This window comes from Tachyglossus aculeatus, unplaced genomic scaffold (genome assembly GCF_015852505.1).
Source record: "Tachyglossus aculeatus isolate mTacAcu1 unplaced genomic scaffold, mTacAcu1.pri scaffold_219_arrow_ctg1, whole genome shotgun sequence".
Classification (NCBI taxonomy): Eukaryota; Metazoa; Chordata; class Mammalia; order Monotremata; family Tachyglossidae; genus Tachyglossus; species Tachyglossus aculeatus.
The window spans coordinates 44,326-68,522 of NW_024044935.1; positions in this window are offsets into that span (position 1 = coordinate 44,326).

The following is a 24,197-nucleotide window of genomic DNA, read 5'->3' on the forward strand; positions in this document are numbered from 1 at the left end:
GGCATGGAATCAGAGGGGGACCCGGGCTGAGAGCCAAGGGATTACCTGGGCCGGGCGACGGGGGGATGAGGGCCGGGAGACAGTGGGACCTAGACCAGGAGGTCGAGGGTCCCAGGACTGGGATGGAGAGAGGGGTCAGGGCTTGGAGGTAGAGGGAGACCAGGGACAGGAGGCAGAGGGAGACCAGGGCCAGGAGGCAGAGGATGACCGTGGCTGGGAAACGGGGACCAGAGCCGGGAGGCAGAGCGGTACCCGGGCCGGTAGACGGGGGACCAGGGCCGGTAGGCCTAGGGGGACCAGGGACAGGAGGCAGAGGGGTCCCTGGGCCTGGAGGCAAAGCAGGAGTAGGGCTGAGAAACGGGAGGGACAAGGTCAGGGAGGAAGAGGAGGACCAGGGCCGGTGGACAGGGGGACCAGTGCCGGGAGACAGGGGGACCTAGGCCAGGAGGTAGAGGGTCCCAGGGCCGGGACGGAGAGAGGGTCCAGGGCCTGGAGATAGAGGGATACCAGGGCTGGCAGAACAGGGGTACCAAGGCCCGGAGCGACCCAGTGGCCTGGAGGTAGAGGAGACCAGGGCCAGGAGGCTTAAAGGGACTAGGGTCGGGAGGTAGAGGGCAACGAGGGCCTGGAGGCAGAGGGGGACCAGGACCGGGAGACGGGGGACTAGGGTCAGGAAGAAGAGGGCTACCTGGGCCTGCAGACAGGGGCGCCTAGTCCGGTAGATAGAGGGGATCCAGGGCCAGGATGGAGAAAGGGACCAGGGCAGGGTGGCTGGGCGGATCAGGGCCAAGAGGAGGGGTGGACCAGGGCCGGGAGGTAGAGGGGGACCCGGGCCGTGTAGGGAGGGTAGGGAATCAGAGTGGGAGCAGGAGGCAGGGGGGACCAGGCTCAGGAGGCAGAGGGGTATCCGGGCCGGTAGATGGTGGACCAGAGACGGGAGGCAGAGGGGGACCAGGAAAGGGAGACAAAGGGGACCAGGTCCGAGAAGCAGGGGTGACAAGGGCAGAGAGGGATAGGGGGACCAGGGCTGGAAGGCAGAGGGGTACCTAGGCCTGTAGACAGGGGCACCTAGGCTGGTAGTTGGGATCCAGGGCTGGGACGGAGGAAGGGGCCAGGGCCTGGGGAAAGAGGGAGACCAGGGCTGGCGGGTACAAGGGGACCAGTGCCGGGAGACACAGGGGGACCAGGGCTGAGAGGTACAAGGCGACAAGGGCTGGGAGTAACTGGGGCAACAATGCCGGCAGTCAGAGGGCCACCATGTCTGGGCAGAAGATGGGGACCAAGGCAGGGGGGTAGATTGGACCTAGGACTGGAGGGAGAAGGGGACCAGGGTCAGGAAGTAAAGTGGGACCAGTGCTGAAAGACAGAGGGGGACAAGGGGACGACCTTGGGAGCTGCAGGAGAATCACTGACCTCTGCCAATCCCCAAGCACCAGTTGATTTGGAGGAGATGGAAGCAGCTGAGAGGGCGCCCTCTGCTGACTGTGTCCAAGAGCTGCAGGGGATCCCCGGCCACAGCCAATCCCCGCACTCCACTGATTTGGGGGCGACGGGAGAATCTGCGAGGGCGCCATCAACTGGCCGGGCCCGCGAGCTGCAGGGAAATCCCTTGCCTCAACAAATCCGGGCCCCACTGAAGTGGGGAGGACGGGAGGACCTGCGAGGGCGCCCTTTCCTGGCCCACCCAGAACCCTGAAGAATGGGTCCTGGCTCCAGCAAATCCCCATGCTCCACTGAATAGGGGGTGGTCCAGGAGGAGCTGCGATGATGTCCTCTGTTGGCCGAGCCCAGGAGCTGCAGAAGGGTCCCCGGCTCCAGCCGATCCCCACGCTCCTCTCAGTTAAGGAGAGTGAGGTAAAGGGGAAGAGCTGCGAGGGTGTCCTCTGCTGGCCGCGCTCGCGAACTGTAGGGTTATCCCCGACCCCAGCCAATCCCCAAGCACCAGTTGATTGAGGGGAACGGGAGGAGCTGACGAAGGCGCCCCCTGCTGGCCGAGCTAGCAAACTTAAGGAGAATTTCCGACATCAGCTGATCTCCACACTCAACTGATTTGCGTGCGATGGAAGAATCTGTGTGGAATCCATCTGCTGGCCGAGACTGCATGCCAACATGAAATGAATATGGGGCTGGAAAATGAAAGTAAGGCCCGCGAAGCCGCAAAAGTGACTCGCAAGAACCAGGAGGCAAAATAGCTTTATGTGGGTAAACGGTAAATAAGACCGCCGAAGAAGCAGTCGAGAAAGGGGGTCGTCTTGGGGTGCACACTAGCAGAGCTACAACACCGACCGATGGGCTGCCCGAGAGTATGGGCACTTATAATTGGAACCTGGGTGCCTGGCACTCAGACGAGGAATGGGGTGATGAGGAAATGATAGACATCATAGAAGACATACTCACAGGACAATGGCGTTGGCTTACCCGGTGGCAGCAGTCACTCAAGGTTCTACTTCAAGGTCTTCAGGTGATGGGGGCTGGATACGTCTTGCTGGCCTACATAGATTCTGATCAGGGGACCCACTTATGGGGCTCGAGGTCAAGGAGTGGGTCACGCAACATGACATTCTGTGGCCCATAACTGGCTGGTGGGTAACATCAACACTCCAGTAACGTTGATCGGCGGAACCGACGTACGGTGGGACGCCGCCCCAAAAGACAATGGTTGCCTGCCACTGTATTAGCAGCCGGAAAATACAATGGGATGTGGGAGACTGTGACGGTATTCAACGCCACTGTGCATGTGACCTGCCACCTGCTGAGCACTTCTCATGATTGGAGTGTGAGCGTCATGGCAGATCACCAATGACACGGCCTGGCTATGCCTCAACCCGATAACAGAGAGACCGGCTGGATATGAAGATCAGAGAGCATTAACAAGCACCCATCAAGCTGAATGGGGGATGCCCCTCCTGGATCACCTCCCCATGGCCCAAATATGGTTATCGTACCCCCGGGCTGGGAAAACGCCACAGGTATGTTGCCAACTTGTACTTCCCAAGCGCTTGGTACAGTGTTCTGCACACAGTAAGCGCTCAATAAATACGATTGAATGAATGAGTGGTTCCTGGATCTCGGGCACGCCCCTTTTAGTTGTCAAAGGAATACCGAGCTATAAGGACAATGGGGACAAAGGGTTACCCAGGGGACAATGGGTTAACCAGGGACCAGGGCCGTATACCTATGAGAAGCCATCCTGGAAAGGCTCGCTTGATCACGCACACTCGATGGACTTAGCGAAGCAACCTCATGGTCGTTGGAACCGTGGTGGGTAGAACTCGAGCAGACTAACTCCGGCAACAATGGCCCTGGTGGGTAGGGAACCGGTTAGCCGGCAAGGGCCCCCGGACGATCGAACAGAGAGATGGGTGGTCGCGCTGAGAGTATGGAACCAAGCGGCCATACATGGCCTATGGGATGCCCGAGGCTTAGACCTCCAATCTGAAAGCCAGATCCAAGAGCTAATTAGCACTGGAATGTTGCAGAACGTCGTGGGTGGGCTGGGTGGTGGTGGTGGTGAAGACGAATTGCACTGAAAGCTGGAGCTCTGAAAGCATTCACTAGCATCTTCACCAGAAGAGCTGGACCGTTGGGCCGGAAAAGTCACCCTGGTCGCATGTCTGCATGTGGACTCAGTTACCATATCTCACCACCCTAAAGGAAGAAGTAAGCTGAGCACAGTGCCCACCCCCAGCCCAGCCCAGCCTTCTGGTTCACACGTATCCAGCTTCTGTAGCATGGCCGGCCATTCAGGTACTATTTGGCGGGTGTACTGCTCATTACTATAAACTGAGGGTACGCCACCCGGTGGAAAACCTGCCCCAGTGGGTCATAGCCCCAGTGAGATCAGAGATAGCGCAGGATGGTAAGCGGGTGGTCTCCCTGAGAGAGATGTGGTTATGGTAGAAAGTGTCCAGGGATCAATGGGAACCCTTCTCTCTTTCTCGATGTACCCAAAGAAAGAGGGAGTGGTTCTGCTCACATGAGCTTGAGAACGTACAGGACAGTCGGCCGATTTCAATCGCCGGGGTGGAAGAGGGAGAATTACTGGTTTCTGGGTAATGAGAAATTCTGTTGGACGTGCCGAGAACATATAAACATAGCCATGATCACTTTGAATTACAATGTTAGTCCTGCCCGTACGAATTGCACCCTTGTTTCTAGTCTTTCAGTAGGGCTGCGCATGGGTGAGCGTATCAAACTCTCCTGATGGAGGTGGCATGAACAGCACTCCCTCCTCTAGCACGTTCCAACGGCTCTGGTGGACTCGGTAGCTTGGCAGAAACAGGTGAAGGAGGGCCAAGAAAGTGACAGGACAAGTTCTGGCGACGCGCGGCAAGATGGGAACCGCACCTGGCTCTGCTTAACCAAATCCGGACCACGGTTACGAACACTGAGTTTTAATGGCTGTGGTGGTGTCGGAGCGCAGGAATAGGACACGGGTCCAGTGGATCGAGCTGGTTACGCCGTGCTCTGAGCAGCTTTGGATGCTATTACGCGCGCAGATGCTCCACCTTAACTCTCATGGTTCCCGGCTGCAGGTTGCTCTAGGAGTAGGGAGGCGGTGAAGGGGTGGTGCGTGGCAGAGTGCCCTATCTGTGGATTCACCCCCTCCCTCCGCCTGAGCAACCCACATCAAGGACACAGAACTGCATAAACAAGGTTGCGGAACGGGAACTGTCTCAAACAGTTGGGAATACGGGGAGGGCTAACTTTTACGAGGGGGCTTCGTATAATTAGAGGCATGGCTGCTATTTTTAGTTGTCGGCTTTTAGACCGAGTCCTGCCCTGCTGATTAAGATTCGGACCCCTTTCTTCGATTGTTTACTGCGCTACAGCAAAGATAGTACACCGAATAACGAAGCAGAAGTGTCGTTGGTTACTCGGCGTCTGGTCCAATCTAAAAAACGTAGAGCCAAACCTGGAGTCGGTGACCACACCCCCTCCCAGCTGAACCTCAGCTTAACGCTAGGTTTGCTTTAAGAGTTTGCGTCCGGGCCTAGTGCTATGACAGAATCACACATTCCTCAACTTGCCTACTTAGCCACATAGAAGAAAAATGACTCATGCAGATGTCTCGATTCCAGAAGAGCTGTATACTGCAAGGCGAGTATCTGTGTAGAGATATCTTCTCTTTACTACATCACTTTATTAATCATAATAATAATGGCATTTACTAAGAGCTTAGTATGTGCAGTGCACTCTTCTAAGCGCTGGGGAGGTTACTCGGGGATCAGATTGTCCCACGGGGGGCTCACAGTCTTAATCCCCATTTTACAGATGAAGCAACTGAGGTAAGGAGAAGGCAAGTGACTTGCCCAAAGTCACACAACTGACAATTGGCGCAGCTGGGATTTGAACCCATGACCTCTGACTCCACTGCCGATGCTCTTTCTGCCACGCTGCTTCTCTTTTTCTACCTTGTACTGAGCACTTAAAATTTCAAGAAGGGCCCATTTGGCATTTCGTGGCAGAGGTGGTTCAACACAAGTGACTTTGCCAGAATGGCGAGAAACACGTAATTCACTCAACTCCCGTAATTTGCAGTATAGACGAAAGATGGCACATGCAGAGCTTTAGATGTATGAAGGGATGTACACTATAGGGCCAGGATCAACGTAGCAGCTTTCTGTAATACAGTACCGTACTGGGAAGTGAGAATTTGGAATTTCATAAAAGCGGCGTTTGGCACTTCGTGCCGGAGAGCTTTCAACGCACGGGACGTGCTCCAGATTGGTGACTGGCATTTTGACTCAAACAACGTAGCGCTTTGCAAGCAAAGCATTGCGAACACGGAAGTCCACACGTAGTGATTGGCATCAACTTAAGTAGAACACAAAACACAAGTTTTGAGTTTAAGGCCTGCACTGTTCAACACTCCATCGTTTTTCTTACCCTTTTAGATCCCAACAGAATAAAGTAGAAATAAAGCAGAATAAAATAGAGAACCACGAGCTTTGGTAGTAACAAGATTCCTACGGCATCGAGTGTGCTTCCCTAATAAAGACAGTCATCGTGACAAAATCGACCGATTCACACAGTCACTAAAGTTGCTTACTAGCAGGACAGGAGAAAAATGGCAGATCCAGAAGACTAGATTCCAGATCGCGTGTACACTGGAGAGCGATGATCAGTGTAGATTTCTTCATTTTACCTGGAGCTGAACATTTTTCGTTTCCAGAAAAATGCATTTGGCCTTTCATGATAGAGGGAGTTCAACACAAGTGACGTTTGCTAGGATGGAGAGGAAAACACGTTCACCCAACCTGCTTACTGAGTAGAAGAGAGGAAAAATGGCAAGATGCCGAAGGGACTCCACGCAGGGCTGTACACTCTAGACTGAGTATCAACCTACATAAAACTTCCAGATAGAGAAAGTAACTTCTGCTTGTGAGAAGCCCCGTGGCCAAGTGGAAAGAGAACGGGTTTGGAAGTCAGAGCTCGTGGGTTCTGTTCCCGGCACTGCCACTTGCCTGCTGGTTGACCTTGAGCCAGACATTTAACTTCTCTGGACCTCACCTCTAAAATGGGGATTACGACTCTAAGCCGCCCGTTGGGCAGCCTGATATCCTTGTATTTACCCCAGCGCTTAGAACAGGGTGTGGCACATAGTCAGCCCTTAACAAACACCGTCATGATCACTACTATTATTATGAAGACTTCTACGAGGAATTGAACAAATTGAAATCTCAAGAAGAGCCCGTTTGGCATTTCATGCCAGAGGAGGATCAACGCAATCGACTTTTCCGGAATAGGGTGAAACACACTTTCCCTCAACTTCACTCCTTAGTATTGGTAGAGGAAAAATGGCACTTGCAATAAACTAGCTTCTGTTACCACACGGCTGTGAACATAGGTTCGACAGAAACACGTTCTATCAACTTTCTAGCATAGCTTGCCTACTTAGAAGGTTGGGAAAAAAATGATGCAGGTAGAACACAAGACTCCTGTTGGAGTGCAAGGATCAGAGTAGGCGTCTTCTGTTTCTGTATTACAATTTTACATGGAAGTCAACATCTGAAATTTCAGGAAGTTCCCATGAAGCATTTCGTACCAGAAGATTTTCAACACAGTGACTTTCAAAGATTGGAGAAAACATCTTCACTTTCAATTAGCAGGCTAGAAGTGAACGAATGATGCCGAGGACCCGACTCCATATATGCTCAACACTTCATGGCAAGGATCAGTATAGCTGTCTTCTGTTACTGTATTGTGGTTGGACGTACGTTTTGAAGAAGAGTTCATTGGGTATTTCGTGCTATAAGGGTTTTCAACGCGAATGGCTTTGGTAGGACTGAGAGTCGTACACATTCACTCACATTTAAAGAAATGTGAGTCGCTTATTCAACAAGATTGAAGAAATGTGGTACCTGCCGAATAGGCTGCATTCTAAATGCATGGATCGGTGTAGGCGTCTTCTCTGTTTGTATTATTATTTCAAATGGAACTGAACTTTCATATAGAAATTTCATGAAACTCTACTTTAGCATTGTGTGCTGGAAGGGGTTTCAGCACAGGTGAGTTTTTCAGAATGGAGGTTGAACGGAGTACATTCACTCTTACTTCGCGGGCTAGAGGAAAAATGACTCATCTAAAAGGTTAGACTCCTTTATTAGGTCTGAACACTGGGGCAAGGATCAGTGTAGACATTTTCTGTGCCTCCATTGCTTTTGTACATGCTACTAAACATTTGCAATTTGAATGCTTATGGTATTTCGTGCCATAAGGGTTTCAAAGCAGGAGGGTTGCTGAGATGGAGAGAAACACGTTCACTTCACTTTCTGAATTAAAGTACCTTCTTTGTAGGACAGGAGAAACGTGTCCTAGGCACTTTTCTAGACTAGACACGAGACACTGACACTAGACTTTTGATGGGCCGCGTTCTAGTGAAAGCGTCGGTGTAGGCATCTTCTGTTTCTCTGTGATCTAGATTGCCTGGAACAGTACATTAGAACATAATTGAAGGTCCCGAAGAATATTTCGTGCCAGAAGGATTTCATCGCAAGTGACCATTACAGAATGGAGGAAAGAAACACTAACATTGACTAAACAGTCGAGAAGAAAAATGAATCGAGTGATCATTATCCTCCTTCTCTGCTGAACACTGCTACACAGCATGCCACACATCTCCTTTCTGACCATATGGCTTTTGCACATGAAACCGAACGTTAGCAATTTGAAAAAGATTTAAGTCGGTATTTCGTGCCATGCGGGTTTCAACGCAATTGTCTTGAGAGAACCATACGTACAATCAACTTTCTGCACTTCGTCTCCAAGTTAAATCATCTTGCCTTCTTGGCCGTTAAGAAGGAGAATGGTACGATGCAGAATACTAGATTCTTGATGGGCTCGGTAGTACAGCACACGGATCGGTGTCGACAATTTTTATTTCAATATAAACTATCTGACGTGGTACTGAACAACTGAAAGATCATGAAGCTCTCAGCATTTTGTGCCGAGAGTGTCATTGCGAGTCAATTTAACAGACTGGAGGAAAGCGCACTCAAGTGAGCACATTCACCTTTACTTAGCAAGCCAGAAGGAAACTGACTCCTGCCAAAAATAGACTCCTTTTATGTCGAGCACTGCGGAACGAGTAGACGTGTAGGTGTCCTGAGTGACTCTATTGCTATGGCACACGAAACTGACTATTTGAAATGGGAAGAGGAATGCGCATGCCATTTCCTACCATGTGGGTTTCAAGGTGAATGGCTTTGGTAGGATTAAGAGACATGGGGATTTAATCAACATTTCTTATTCCACTTGCATACCAAAAACATAGAACCCAAATTAAACATGTAGAAGACAATTCGCCCCAAGTGCTGCATGATACAGTGTCAGGATTGTCGTAGATTTCTCTATTCCTGTATTAATGTTTTATGTGGACCTGAATACGATTGAATGAATGAATGAAGAGTAGTTGAAGTTTCATTAACTTACTCTATAACATTTTGTGCCGAAAGGGTTTGAACGCCAGGGATTTGATATAATTGAGAGAAACAGACATTCAATTAAACTTCTGGGTTCACACGATTTAGCAGGATAAAAGTAAACCAGATCATATTCCTGGTGTGTACTGCACTCCAGTTTAAGGATCGTTGTTGGTATCTTCCGTTTCTAGATGAATAATTTTACGAAGAGACAAGCAGTTGAAGTTTCATGAAACTCTCAGATATCATTTCGTGCCAGTGGGATTTCAACCTAAAGACCTCAACACCATGGAAAAAGCGCGTTGAATACAGTCATGGAACACATTCCCGCTCACATAGCAGGCTGGAAGAAAAAATGACTCAGAGGAATGCACAGTTTGCCCTTTCTACATAGGCTAGAAGAAAAACGAATCATCTGACAACTATGTTTCCTCGGGGTAGAACACTGAGGACCATCTTTCAGTGTTACCGTTGCAGATGAAACTGAAATTGTATAATCTGAAGAAGACTTTTTATGAAATTGTTTTGAATTGCGGGTTTCAACGCAGGCGACTTTTGCAGAATTGAGAAGTCGCACATTCGTTCAACACATTCGCCTTACGTTGCAAATTACAAGAAAAATGACTTAGGTAGAAGACTACAACTCCTTTGGAGCTGAACGTTGCGGTATAAAGATCAGTGTAGATGACTTCTATGCCTTTATCATTATTGTTGTATAAGGACATGAAAGTTTGCAATTTCCAGAAGAGTTCTTTTGGCATTTCGTGCCATAGGGGTTTCAACTTTGCAATTAAGACTGAGAGAAACATGTTAATGAATTTTTTAGTTAACTTGCATCCTGTGCAAGATAGAAGGAAAATGGTAACTACCGAACACTAGACTCTTTATGGGATGTATACTACAGAGCATACTCGTGTGTAAGCATCTTCTATTTTATACGAAATGAGACTTTACCAGAATGGTTCAAACCGCGTATTCATGAACACGAGTTAGAAGAAAAATGGCTCATGCAGAAGACTAGCCTCTTTTAAAATAAGTGCTTGTATTGGTGTTGTACATGGAACCCAGTAATTCCAAAAGAGTTCTCAAAGCATTTCGTGCCATGAGGGAATCACCGCAAGCAGCTTGATTAGTAAGGTTTGAGAGAAAAACACAAAAATTTTTTTTAGGTAACTTACCTACGTAGCAAGATAGAAGAAAAATGGTACATGCCGAGCACTAGATTACAGAACCAGAGTAGAGTGCAGACTGCTTCCGTTTCTGCTTGGACTATTTTACATGAGACAGAACGGTTAAAGTTTAATGGAAGTTCTTATGAGCATTTGTTGCCATGGGAGTTTCAACACAAGGGACTTTTCCAAAATGGAGGAAAGGCAAAGCTTGTCAGCACATTCTCACTTTCTTAACTGGATAGTAGAAAAACGACTCAAGCAGGAGACTACACTTCTTTTCTGCTGAACACTGCTGGACAAGGATTAGTGTAGCTATTTCCTGGTCTGTATTACTGTTCCACATGGAACTGAATATTTGCTATATCCAGATGTTATTCTACCATTCCGTAGAATAAAAGAGCGAGCGACTTTATAGTGAACTCGGAGAAAAACTGCTAATATTTTTGAAAATTATCTTGCGTTCTTAGCCAGAGAGAAGGAAAGTGGCCCATGTCGAACACTGAAGATGGGATGCATGTTTCGGTACCTCTGTGAACTATCCAGCATGGATAGAGCATTTGAGGTTTAACAGAAGATCCCAAACAGCATTCCGTTCCAGAAAGGGAAAAAAGCAAGTGATTTTTTCCAGAATGGAGAAAACGCACAGTTTTTCCTCTCCCATTCACCCGTACTATGCGGGCTAAAAGGAAAAATGAATCATGCTAGCACTGGGTTCCTTCTGCGCGGAACACCGAGGAACATTAATCATTGTTCCCGTTGTACCTGGAAATGAATGTGGTGTACTTCGAAGAACATTTCTTTCCATGTTTCTTGCCATGCGTGTTCCAACGCAAGTGACTTTTACCCAGTTGGCAAAACTCATATTCATAACACACAATCAACTTACTTAGAAAAAACTACATGAAAATTGACTCATGCGGAGGACTACACGCCCGTGTTGAACACTGGGAGTTAAAGATCAGTGTAGATATCTCCCGTGCCTGTATGTTTGCAGTATAACGAACTGAAAGTTTGAATTCTCCAGAAGAGTTCTTTTGGCATTTCGTGCCGTGCGTGCTTCAAAACAAGCGACTTTTTGATGAAGATTGAGAGAAAATCACATTACTTGGGTGTTTTTAGCTAACTTGCTAGCTGAGCCATATAGAAGAAAAGTGACCAACGCGAAACACTATAGAACCTTGACGTTATGCATAAAACAGAACTTACTAGGTGGTGGGCATCTGTTTCTGTTTCAACTATTTTACATGAAACGGAAAGTTTAACGTTTAATGACAGTTCATTAAATAAGGCCAATTGGTCCACGGGAGTTTCAAGGCAAGTGACAATTTCAGAAAGAAGAAAACGCGCAGTTTATCAGGACCTTCTGACTTAAAAGGCTTGAAGAAATATGACTCAATAAGGGGCCTAGGTTCCTTCTGTGACGAGCACTGCGGGACCCCGATCGATTGGTAGACATCGATCGATGTCTTGTGTGATTGTTTTGTTGTTGTATATAGACCTGAATATCTGTACCCTCAAGACCAGGTCAAATGGTAGTTCGTGTCATAGGGATTTCATTATGCCTTCTTATTTAACTTGCCCGCTTAGGAGAAAAATGTTTCGCGCAGAACATCATATTCCAGGTAGATTGCATACTAGAGTTCAAGGATCGTTGTAGGCATCTTCTCGTTCTAGATGAACAATTTGACATGGAGCTGAGCCTTGCTGTTGAGCAAGAATCGGTGTAGATAGCCTCTCTACCTGAATTACTGTTATACATGGCACACAATAGTGACAGTTTCCTGAAGAAGACTTAGAGCATTTCGTGCCACACGAGTTTCCAGGCAAGCGGCTGGATTATGAAGACTGAGAAGACATAAACAGCAATCGAATTTTTATTCACCTACATAGCATGCATGATAGAAGAAACGTGGTGTATGTCAAACCCTAGATGTGAGGGTGCTTGTAGGTGTCTTCTGTTTCTGAATGCACTACTTGAAGTATAAGGAAGGTTGCAAAGAGCATTTCATTCCAGAAAGATAGCCACGCAGGTGACTTTTACAGCATGGAGAAAACGCATCGTTTGTCAGCACATTCACAATACTAAGCAAGCCAGAAGAAAACTGTAACATGCCAACAACGAAGCTGCTTCCGTGCTGACCACTGAGGAACACTTATCAGTGTTGCTGTTGCACATGAAACCGAACATTAGCAATTTGAAGAAGAGATATTTTGCCATTTCATGCCGGGGGCGGTGGTGGAGGGTTTCAAAGCAAGCTGCTTTAGTATTAAGATTGAAGAAAAATGCACATTAATGAATTTTTAGTGAACCTGTTTATTTAGCAAGATAGAAAAAGTTCGGGAAATGCAAAATACTAGACTACTGATGGGCTGCATATTCCCAAACCTACTAGAGTGCAGGCATCTTCTGTTTCTCTATGAACATGAGACAGAATGGTAATTGAAAGTTCTAAAGACAAAATGGTGTCAAAGGAGTTTGTCAGCACATCCTCACTTAAGTAGGCTAGATGAAAAACGACTCACGAGAAGACTAGGCTGCTGCTGTGTGTGACTGTTTTGTTGTTGTACATTGGACCTGACGTACGTAATTTCAAGAAGAGGTCAAGCAGTATTTCGCGTCATAGAGGCTTCAGGAAACCTTTCTACTGACGTTGCTCGCTTAGCAGATGAACAGAAACATAGTTGATTGCGGAACACCATATTCCAGGTACGTTGCATACTCCAGTTCAAGGATCGTTGTGGGTGTCTTCCCTTTCTGTATGAACGATTTTACATAGACGTGTCATGAAACCTTCAGATCTCATTGCGTGCCATTGGGAATTCCACGAAAAGACACAATAGAAAAAGCGCGCATATTGATTGAACACATTCACTCTTTCTAGTGAACGTGGGCAAGAAGACGGAAAATGACCCAGGCAGAACACTACACTACACCGAACAGTGTTGGACAAGTATCAGTGTAGACATCTTCCTTCACATGTACCTGTTGTACTTGGAACTGAATATTTGTAATTTCCAACAGACTCTTTATAGCATTTCGTACCAGGAGGGTTTCAGCGCAAACGGCTTTACGACTGAGATTGAGAGAAACACACAATAATTGTTTTTTCAGTTACCTTGCTGATATAGCAAGATAGAAGAAGAAGGGCATATGCAGAACATACTACATAGTCGAGTCTAGGCATCTTCCGTTTCTGTATGAACTATTTTACATGAGACAGAACGCTTAAAGTTTAATGAAGTTTCTTAAGAGCACTGGGTGCCACGGGAGTTTTGACGCACATGACTTTTTCAGAATGGAAGTAACACAGAATTTGGCAGCACTTCTGGCAGGCTAGAAGAAAATGCTACATGAAAGGACTAAGTTCCTTTAGTGTGAACATAGGCAATTTCAAGAAGAGGTCAAATGGCAGTTCGTGTCTTTAGGGGCTTCACAAAACCTTCTTAGTGAAGTTGCCGGCTTAGCAGGATAAGAGAAAAATTGTCCATCCAAGAACACCATATTCCAGGTACGTTGCGTTCAAAGATCTTTGCGGGCATATGAACTGTTACATGGACCTGAGCAATCGAAGTTTCCTGAAGCTGCTACATAGCATTTCGTACCCGAGGGGTTTCTAGTGAGTTTTACAGAACGGAGAAAACACCCTTTCACTCTATCTTAGCAGGTTGGTAGAAACCAGGTGACTAGACTCCTGGTGGGATGTGCTCTTGCAGGGCAAGGAGCGGTGTGGATATCTTCTATTACTGTTTTATATGGAAATGAATATTCAAAATTTCAAAAAGCGTTCCGAAAGCATTTCTTGCCATAAAGAGATTCACCGCAAGTGCCCTTTGACAGGACTGAGAGAAACTCACAGTTGATCAACTTTCTCATTTTAACTTGCCTACATAGCAAGATGGTACATGCAGAACACTAGGCTCCTGATGGTTTGCATATTGCAGTGCAAGGATAGTGGTAGACATCTTCTGTTGCTGTAAATATTTTACATGGTAATGAAACGTTTGAAATTTCATGAAGCTCCGGTTTACCATTTTGTGCCAGAGGGGCTTCAACACGAGTGACTCTTCCAGAATGTAGAAAAACATTTATCCCCTCAACACATTCACCCTTACTTAGCCGGCTAGAAGAAAAATGTCTAATGCACTTAACTCTACTCCTTTTGTGCTGAGCGTTACGAGCAGGGATAAGTGCAAGTTGCTTCTCTGACAATATTGCTGTTGCACAACGCTCTAAGTATTTGAAATTTCAAGGCGTTGCATATGGCATTCGTGCCATATGGGTTTCAACGCAAACGGCTTTTGTATGACTGAGAGAAACCCACATTCAACCTGCTTTCTCATTTAACTTTGCCCATTTAGCAAAATAGAAGAAAAATGGTAACTGCAGGACACTAGTCTCCTGATGGAGTGCACACTACAGTTCATGAATCGGTAGAACGATCTTCTGTTTCTTTGTTTCCATTTTACCAGCGACTGAACCGTTGAAATTTCAGGACATTCCCGTTTAGCATTTCGCGCCATCGCGGCTTCAATGCAAGCGAGAATTGAGAGGGAAACGGTTTCACTCTACTTCGTCACCAACAGGAGAGACTAGACACCGGCTGAGCAACGATCACTTTTACTCTATTGCTCTTGTACATTGACTTGAATAGTTAAAATTTCAAGAGGAGCTTTCTGGGCATTTTGTGCTAGTGGAGTTTTTAAAACAACAGAGCGAAACACACATTCACTCAACTTTCTTCCTTGGATCATGTGCGCTCGGAAATCCCAACCTACAGGGTAAAACAGAAAATCTGGAGCTGGTGTTTTCTTTGTGCAGGATCACCGATTTACTTCATTTGACTACACAACAGGAAGAAGCAAATGTAGACCATGTTTTCATTCATTCAATCAATCGTATTTATTCAGCGCTTATTGTGTGCAGAGCACCGTACCAAACAGGTGTCAAAATCGTCAGAACAAATAGAATTAAAGCTATATGCACATCATTAGCAAAATAAATAGTAACTATGTACAAGTAAAATCAACAGAGTAATAAATCTGTACAATTAGTTTGCAGGTGTTGTGGGGAGAGGAAGGAGGGCTCCTCCTCTAGTTATCCTTATCCTTAAAGCAAGATCCTAATCTTGGCATAGCCCAAACCCTAAATCTAACCTCGAGCCTAACCCTAACCCTACACATTAACGTATCTGGAATTCTAACCTTCAACCCCAGCCTTAACCGAAACACTAGCCCCTTAATCCTAACTTTATCTCCAGAAGGAGGATGGAGGACGGGCTTGAGGATGGGGAGAGGGAGAGGAAAAGGGGGCTCAGTCTGAGAAGGTCTCTCCCAGAGGAGGTGAGCTCTCAGTAAATCATATTGCTCCCACCCTCCCAACGTCGCAAAAATCTGCCATTGCCTCTCCATCCAAACCACCACGGCGTTAATACAGTCACTTATCCTATCCTGCCTTGATGACTGCATCAGACTCCTTGCTGACCTCCCAACCTCCCGTCCCTCCCCACTCCAGTCCAGATTACCCTCTGCTGCCCGGATCAAATTGTCCACAGAAATGTTCAGGATATATATTTTCCCACTCCTCAAGGAACTCTAGTGGTTGCCCATCGACCTCCGTGTCAAGCAAACACTCCTTCACCATTACCTTTGAATCACCTTTCATTTATTCTTTCAACCGTATTCATTGAGCTCTTACTGCGTGCAGCACATTAAACTAAGCACTTGAGAGAGTACAATACAGCAATAAAGAGAGAGACAATCCCTGCTCACAACGAGCTCAACCAGTCTTGTGGAGTGCGGGAAAGAAAGTCATCAAGACAAGTAAACCTTGCCCCCTCCTACCTCACCTTGCTAACACTCCTACAACAACCCGCTTCACTCTTCCGATGCAAAGCTTCACACTGTACTTCGATCTCGTCCGTCTCATCCGTCTGACCCCTCGCTCAGGTCCTGCCTGTGGCCTGGAATAGCCTCCCTCTTCAAATACAACACTCAAAGCCTTGTTGAAAAGTGCATCTCCCCTAAAAGACCTTCGCTGACTACGCCCTCCTTTCGCCTTCTCCTACGCCTTTCTGCGTTGCCCGGACTTGCCCTCTCTATTCCTCCCCTCTTTTGGTATTCAGTAGTTCGTATTAACTGCCTTTCTCCCCGCTCTAGACTGCGAGTTTATTGTGGACAGGGAATGTGTCTGCTCATTGTTATGTTGTATATCGTTATATTGTGCCAAGCCCCTAGTGCAGTGCTCCGCACACAGTAAGTGCTCAATAAATACAGCTGAATGAATGGATTTCTCAGAACAGTTAAGGCTAAGGTTAGAGGTAGAGTTTGGTTTAGGAAGTTAGGGCCTAGGGGATAAAGGTTAGGGCTCCTCTAAAGTTAAATTTAGGATTAAGGGGCTAGTGTTTCCGTTAAGGCTGGGGCTGAAGGTGAGAATTCCAGTTAAGCTAATGAGTAGGGTTAGGGTTAGGCTTGAGGTTAGACTTAGGGTTTAGGCTATGCCAAGATTAGGGGTAGCTTTCAGGATAGGGATAAATAGAGACCACAGCTCGCTCCAAAACCTTTAATCCCACTCGCTCTCAGGAAGGCTCAGTTCATGACCACTGGTCCAGGCACCGAACCGTCCACATACTGAGCAACAGGCCACTTACAAACTCTCCCCCTCTCCCCTTCGTCCCCGTCTCCATCCCCCCATCTTACCTCCTTCCTTTCCCCACAGCACCTGCATATATGTATATATGTTTGTACATATTTATTACTCTATTTATCTATTTTACTTGTACATATCTTTTCCATTTTTTTTTTTGTTAGTATGTTTGGTTTTCTTCTCTGTCTCCCCCTATTAGACTGTGAGCCCAATGTTGGGTAGGGACTGTCTCTATATGTTGCCAACTTGTACTTCCCAAGGGCTTAGTGCAGTGCTCTGCACATAGCAAGCGCTCAATAAATACGATTGATGATGATGAGGTGGGGTTTTGACACATCTTTCATTTGCCATATGACAAGTGAGTATCCGAAGCGGTAAAGATACCCTTATTAGGGTTGGGGTTAAAGTCCAAGGAAAACGAGAAAGAGACAGACCATAAGAACGATAGCGGAAGAACCGTTCCCCGCGAGGTTATGGATTACGGCAGAAGACAGGACATGTTGGAGAAAATATATCCATAAAGTCGCTAGGAATCGGAAATGACTCGAAGGCACTTGATAGTAATGGTAACACGCGTCCCTATCTGGCTAGAAGTGTGTCCAAAGCCCACTTACCCTGGAGGACCACCAGCTATAGTCCTTATACCTCCTCTTGGAAGGCAGTGACTACATTCTTGGACCCATTGGCCATCCGGGTCACAGTGCCTATAGGGTCTAACTCAGTCTGCCCAATAATTAGGGAAGTGATTCCCGGGAAGAGGACCTTCAGGACACCAGCCACTCTGGCTCTGGAAGATGCCCCTGTAGAGCATTGGCTTCGCGCCAGATACCAGGGGAGGGGCCGATACAGTGAGACCAGGCGAAGGCGACACGTAGGCGAGGGTGCAAATAGTTGCTGCATCGTTCGGGAGGAAGGAGGAATAGGGGTCCCGGATCCTCCTTCCGCTCAGGATGAGCGCGTCCTCAACCACTTGTAGTATTGGGGCCAATTTCCCTAAACAGCTGGCCTGGACTAGGTTGTTGGTTGAGAGTCCCTAAATCACAGCTGGTCACGTTGGAAAACCATCACGTCTCAAAAGTCTCGGGCTCTGACAGTCTCCCCTTGCTCCGGGGATAGTGGCGTTGTGGGCGGTACCACGACGTTAGAGTGTGTTCTACCAGTCACACGGTGAAGGGACGCCCCTCGTAGTGTCCCAGTGAAAGGTTAGCCCTTGTGAGGTTACAACAAAGGGGTTCATCTAGAGGGGTTGTAACCTCCAAACCCCACCAAGCATCCCCCTGTGAAGTCCGATGGGATACCGTAACGTTGCTCCACCCCGCTGTCCACTCCACCAGCAAAAAGGGAATGGCCAGAAACTAGGCACACAGACCACGGTGATGTGGAAGGTGCAGGCAGACCCAGTAAGCTGTGCCTTTATTGATGTTACTGGGGTAAGCTGGTCAGGTGATTGTCTCAGCCAGGGACAGCGGCTGAGATTGTCTCAGCCGTCCATGCATTGTCGTTACCCAGACAGGCCAGAGACACCAGTAGGGATTCTGGGTTGGTGGGGTCCCATTCTCGCTCCACAGCAGAACTTTGTGGGGAAGAAACAATACCCGGCAACGCCTTCCTTACCATAATGTTCCGTCTCTTACTTTCCACCCCGCCCCCACCTCCTGCCTCCGGCCACATACACCTTCCATCGCTCTCTCGGTGTTTTGATCTACTCTGAACTGATCACATGGACGGGGAACCTCTCCCCCTGGATTCTCCATGTTCCTTTGTAGATGGCCTGGACTAAGACCGTCCCCTCAAATTTCCCATGGGGTGGATGACTGATGACTACCTGTATCCCCACCTGCAGGGAATTCGCTCATGTCCCTCAGGGCGCGCTCTTGCCCAACCGGACTCCTAATCACTTGATTATCTGTCTCAGAGGCGGTCCGTATCAGGCTCTTCTGCTGCAACTCCCGGGGGTTGAGTGCCCAAACATGCAGCGGTAGGCACCCTGGGTCCTTTGGTTGCCCTGAGCCACCCCAACTTGTCTTTAAGCATACCTTTCCACTTTTCCACCATTTCTTTGGACTGAGGCAGGTAAGGGACACGGATGCCCCCACCTAATTTCCTAAAGCTCTGCCCATCGAGCTACTATCCGACAGGCAAAATGTGAGCTGTTATCTAACCGCACAATTCATTCGGCATGGAAAGGTGTGAAAACCAAGCATCCAACCCACGGACAGCGCTGTCGGTGGTAGCCGTTGGACAAAGGCACCCCATGCCTAAAACACTGACGATCTCTATGCTGGTAAGGGTATGGCACCATCCTTTCCTGTTCCGGGGAAGGAGCTCTAAGAAGTCCACCTGCGATGCCGACCAGAGAAAAGTCCCTTCCCTGAGGTTCCACCACACGTGGCCCTGGCTGACCATCTCCTGCCTGGCTTGAAATAGTGTGCAGGGTCGGAAACTATCATGTGCTCCTGTCCGTAGTTCACTCTGCTTCCCAGATAATTTTTCTACAAAAACGTTCTGATCACATCTCCCCACTCCTCAAAAAACTCTAGAGGTTGCCCATCCACCATCGTAGCTAACAAAAACTCCTCTCCATTGGCTTTAAGGCACTCCCATCACCTTGCCCCCACCCTTACCTCATCTCGCTTGTCTCCTTCTACAAGCCTAGCCAGCACACTTTGCTCCTCTACTGCTAAGCTTTTCACTGTGCTTCCCTTTCGACAACTATTCTCCCCTGCTTCAAAGCTTTACTGAAGGAACTTCTCCTCCAAGAAGCCTTCCCAGACTAAGCCCCATTTTTCCTCATGTCCTACTCTTTTCAGCGTCGCCCTGATTTGGTCCCTTGGCTCTCCTCCCCTCCCAGCCACAAAGCACTTATGTACATATCTGTAATTTTATGTATTTGTATTGCCATCTGTCTCCGTTACTCTAGGCTGTGAGCAGGGAATGTCACTGTTTGCTAGTGTATTGTACTTTCCAAGCGCTTAGTACAGTACTCTAGATATAGCAAGCGCTCCAGGAATACGATTGAAGGAATGAATAGGCTTGCTTCTATGTGACCGGCCTTCTGACCCAAAAGGCCCTGCACTCTACCATCTCTCGGTTCACCTAGTCCAACGGTTTTTGACCTGGGGTCTGGAACACCCCGAATTTGGGCCAGATGAACCACTTTCCTTTTCCAGTGAGCTGCTGTGAGATCAGAGCCTCCGCCATGGACATTCCATGTGTCTGACGTGCAAAGGTCATGCAAACGTGATTTCCAGCCACTCTCATTCATCCACTCAATCGTATTTACTGAGAGCTTACTGTGTGCAGAGCAAAGTACTAAGCAACATATAGAGACGGTCCCTACCCAACGGCGGGCTCTCGCTACAGCTTCTTCCCTCAGACATTCGGACCTTGGACTTTTCACTTGCGGACTTCCCAAGCAGGGGGCCCACATGGTTGCACTGAGGTACAGTACAGCCACATCGGCGAAGCATCCATGCAGTCCAGTCTCTATGAGCCACGTACATGACCATCTGCTGGACGGTCGAGGTGTTGGCCACTCCTAGGGGCACGGGAGTGGCTACCCAAACCTGCTTCACGATGGGGCGGGGCAAAGTGCAGCTCAATTTCCCGTTCCCCTCTAGACAGCTTCAGTAGCCCGAAGGGCCCCGTACGTGGCAGTGATCGTCTTTTCACAAAGGGAATAGCGACTCTGAGCTCCCTTCCATCCCTCCGATCAGAACGTGTTCAGGATTTGGATCTGCGGAGAATTCCCTCGCCATTGGCCAGACTGTCTCCCTGTGATTCCAACCCCGATGTGTAAGACAAGCGTTCTTTTTCTATAGAGGGGTCTGAGGGCTCCGTATTCCTTCGTGGCTTGGATGACCTCATGCAGGGCAACCTCGTGCATCTGCCGCCACTCCCACTGGGCACCCTTCTTGAGCAGGGAGAACGAAGGACGGGTCCAAATCGCAAATCCTGGGGTCTGGTGCCTCCAATATCCCAACATTTCCAGGACTGACCGGAGGTTGTCCGTACAGGCGTGGCGTGGTACTGTTGCTAAGTTGCACATATTGGTGTCTGGAACTTCCTCTTGGCCCCTCTCTCATCATAACCTCAGTAACTATGTTGGACTGGTACTTGGATCTTCCTTGGGGGAAGGGGTGGTTTGTCCAGGTCCTCCAAGTGTTTGATGATTGCTTTCTGTGCTGATGCCACTGGTTCTTGGTCATGTTTCCCGACGAGGATATCATCTATATACTGAAGGATGGTAACACCGGTGACAGGTTAACCCAATCCAGCTTCTTGGGCCAGTGCCTCGTGCGTGATGCTTAGGGCTAAGAACTTAGGACTGTGCTTGAATCCCTGGGGGCAAGTGCCTAAACGTGTATTGTTGCCCCTCCTATCCTAGTCCTCGTCCCGTTCCTGGAGTGGGACTATGAAGAACATTTCTTTCACATCGATGGCTGCCATCCATGGTCTGGGACAGGACTTCCATCTGGCTGAGAATTTCCTCCATGGAAGGGACAGCAGCATGCAACGGTCCAGTCAGGGTGTTCAGGTAACGCTACTTCACCGACAGCCACCAGACCACACCACTGAATTGAATGGAGTGTGTGCCAACTCCACTAATCCCCGGTCCAAAAGTCCTCCAGCAGTTTGGTCACAGCAGCGAGAGCCCGTGGGGGAATTCGGTCTTCGCGGATATCAGTGATGGCAGTAATGGTGCTCTCTCCAGCAGTAACACCCTGCTCCCTCCAAGTCTAGTCTGTCTCTGTTTTCCCCACGGTCAAAGGCCAGAGTCCATACCCCAGCCCTGGAGTTCAGCTGGGTCTGTACAAACATGTCCAATCCAAGCAAAGAAATCTACCTGACTGCTAGCGATCTTTCGGACATCTCCTCCCGGCAGTGTCAGTTATACCTGGACCAGGTCACATTCCACGGACACCGGTCCTAAGACCCCAGATGCAGGAATATGTCCGTCTAACCATCAAAGACATCCGGTATCACGCTCGGATAGTATCAAAGTTTGAGACCCCAGGTCCACGAGGAAGAGAACCCACCACTTGCTTCCCTGCTACCAAATCGGCCAACCTCGAGGCTGGGTGCGGGGCTGTCCCGAACCACTGGGGGAGGCTAGCATTTGGACAGGGCTGACGAGGTTAGATTGGAGTAGGGGTTAGGGTTTAGTCTCCTCCCCCCTCTCCGGCGCCCCTTCCTCCCCCTCCAGTTTCTCCTGGGACCCTTTTGCCACAGCTGTTGGAGGATTGAGGGTGGACAATCCATCTAATTCGTCCTGTATGAGTTCTGCCTCCAGGATGGAGGTCCAGAGCTGAAAGATAACTCGGGGAATGTTTCCATTTGGTGGGGCCGAGTCCCATCGCTGGTCCTTCCGGGCGTCCCGTTTTCCATCCCGGTCTGGCATCTGGACTAAATCTCTCAGAACTACTACCTTCCGTGGTAGCCGATCCAAAACAGGGTTATGGATTACCCAATCCTCAGCAGCACATGATTTGACATCTCCGAACATGAGGAGCAACCCAGTTGCTCCCTTATGGTCCCCAGTGCCAGGGCTAAGAACCTAGGCACACACCACCCCCTCCCCCTCCCCCCCCCCCCCGCCCAGCGCCGGGGCCGCTTATCTGGGTGAGTTTATGAAGGCCCCATCTGTTACCCTCTGAACCACTGGATCTGCCTCACACAGATTGTCATTCAGAGCACTCCCTACTGTTTAGCTTTCCTAGCAGTCACTCGAGATCCTCCAGGGTGAACCATCTCTCAGTGAGGCCTTCCCTGTCCTCTCGGGTATTGCCTACACCAGACCCAGGGGTGCCTTCGCAGCGAGAATATGGGTCCCACTCCCGGTGGGACCGCATTCTCCTTTCAAACGTCAGCTGGAGATCTTTGGCCTCCTTGTAAAGAAGCATAGTCACCACGCGCCCATTCGCCAAAGCCTACAGCGCTACTATATACAACCCTCCAACGGGGATTTCTGATGCTTCCCTTGGAGGTCAGTGAGCTCCCCTCTTGTAAAGTGGGTAACGCTCTGTGGTCTTCTCTCTTGGACGCTGGGCCGGCCACTGCCCCGGCAGGAGGAAGGGCAGTCTTTAATGACGGGGTTCACCTTCGCTAGGCAAGGGAGATGGGAGAAAAAGTTAGAAGATTAAGGTTGGCAGCTGGGTTTAAGTTTAGAGTTAGGTTAAGAGTTAAGGCTAAGGCTTTGGGCAAGGTAAAAGTTAGTGTTACGGCCAGGGTTAAGGTTAACGATAAGATTAGGTTTAGCATTGGACTAGGGCTAGGGTGGGTTTAGGGTGAAGATCAAGATTGGAGTTCGACTTAGGGTTTTGTTTAGGGCTTCTGTAAGGGTGAGGGAAAAGGTAAGGGCAGGCATAGGCCTAGGCCTGTGGCTATGGTTAGGGTGATAGCTCAAGTAAGGCTTAGAGTTAGGGTTAGGGTTAGGGTAAGACCTAGGCCTGAGGCCACGGTTAGGGTTAAGGTTAAAGGTAGGCTTAGAATTAGGTTTAGCACTATTTTTAGGGTTGGTGCTGGGTAAAAACAAATATCTAAGATCTGCACTGATTCACCTTACTGGGGTCCAGGCCAAAGCACCTAAGACATGAGCCAGAACGGCATGCTGTGGGGAGCCAGACTCCTTGAAACTCTTCTGGCATGAGACTATCTTCAAGGAAACTTGGGGTAGCCAGTCGGATTGAAGCACCATCAGAGCAGTCATACGAAGGAGTGCTTTGGGCGGGGGGATATCCAGGCCCTAGGGCCACCTCAACCATCTCGGTCCGGGTGAGGGAACTGAAGCACAGACGAAATGCAGTGACCTACCGAAGGCCACACAGCAGACAAGTGGTGGAGCTGGCATTAGAACCCACGACCTTCTGACTCCCAGGCCAGGGCTCTTTCCACTGAGCCATGCTGATTCGGCTCAGCCCGTTCTGGTCTTTAAACTCACCGCTGATTCCCAGGAGGATGTAGACCCAGGCAAGGTCAATCTGGGGGTGGGAGCCCAGCCCGCACATCCTGCTCCACTGCCGCTCACCTCCTCACTGTGCCTCGTTCTCGCCTGTCCCGCCGTCAACGCATGGCCCCCATGGCCTGGAATGCCCTCCTTCTTCACATCCACCAAACTAGCTCTCTTCTCCTCTTCAAAGCCCTACTGCGAGCTCACCTCCTCCAGGAGGCCTTCGCAGACTGAGCCCCCCCTTTACCTCTGTTCCTCCTCCCCTCCTAATCGTCTCTTCTCCCTCCCCCTGCTCTACCCCCTTCTCTGCCTTACAGCACTTGTGTATATTTTGTACATATCTATTATTCTATTTATTTTATCAATGATGTGTATGTATCTATGCCTATTTATCTGTTTTGATGTTACTGATGCATTGCTTTTGTATTGTTATCTGTCTCCCACTTCTCGACTGTGAGCCCGTTGTTGGGTAGGGATTGTCTCTATCTGTTGCCGAATTGTACTTTCCA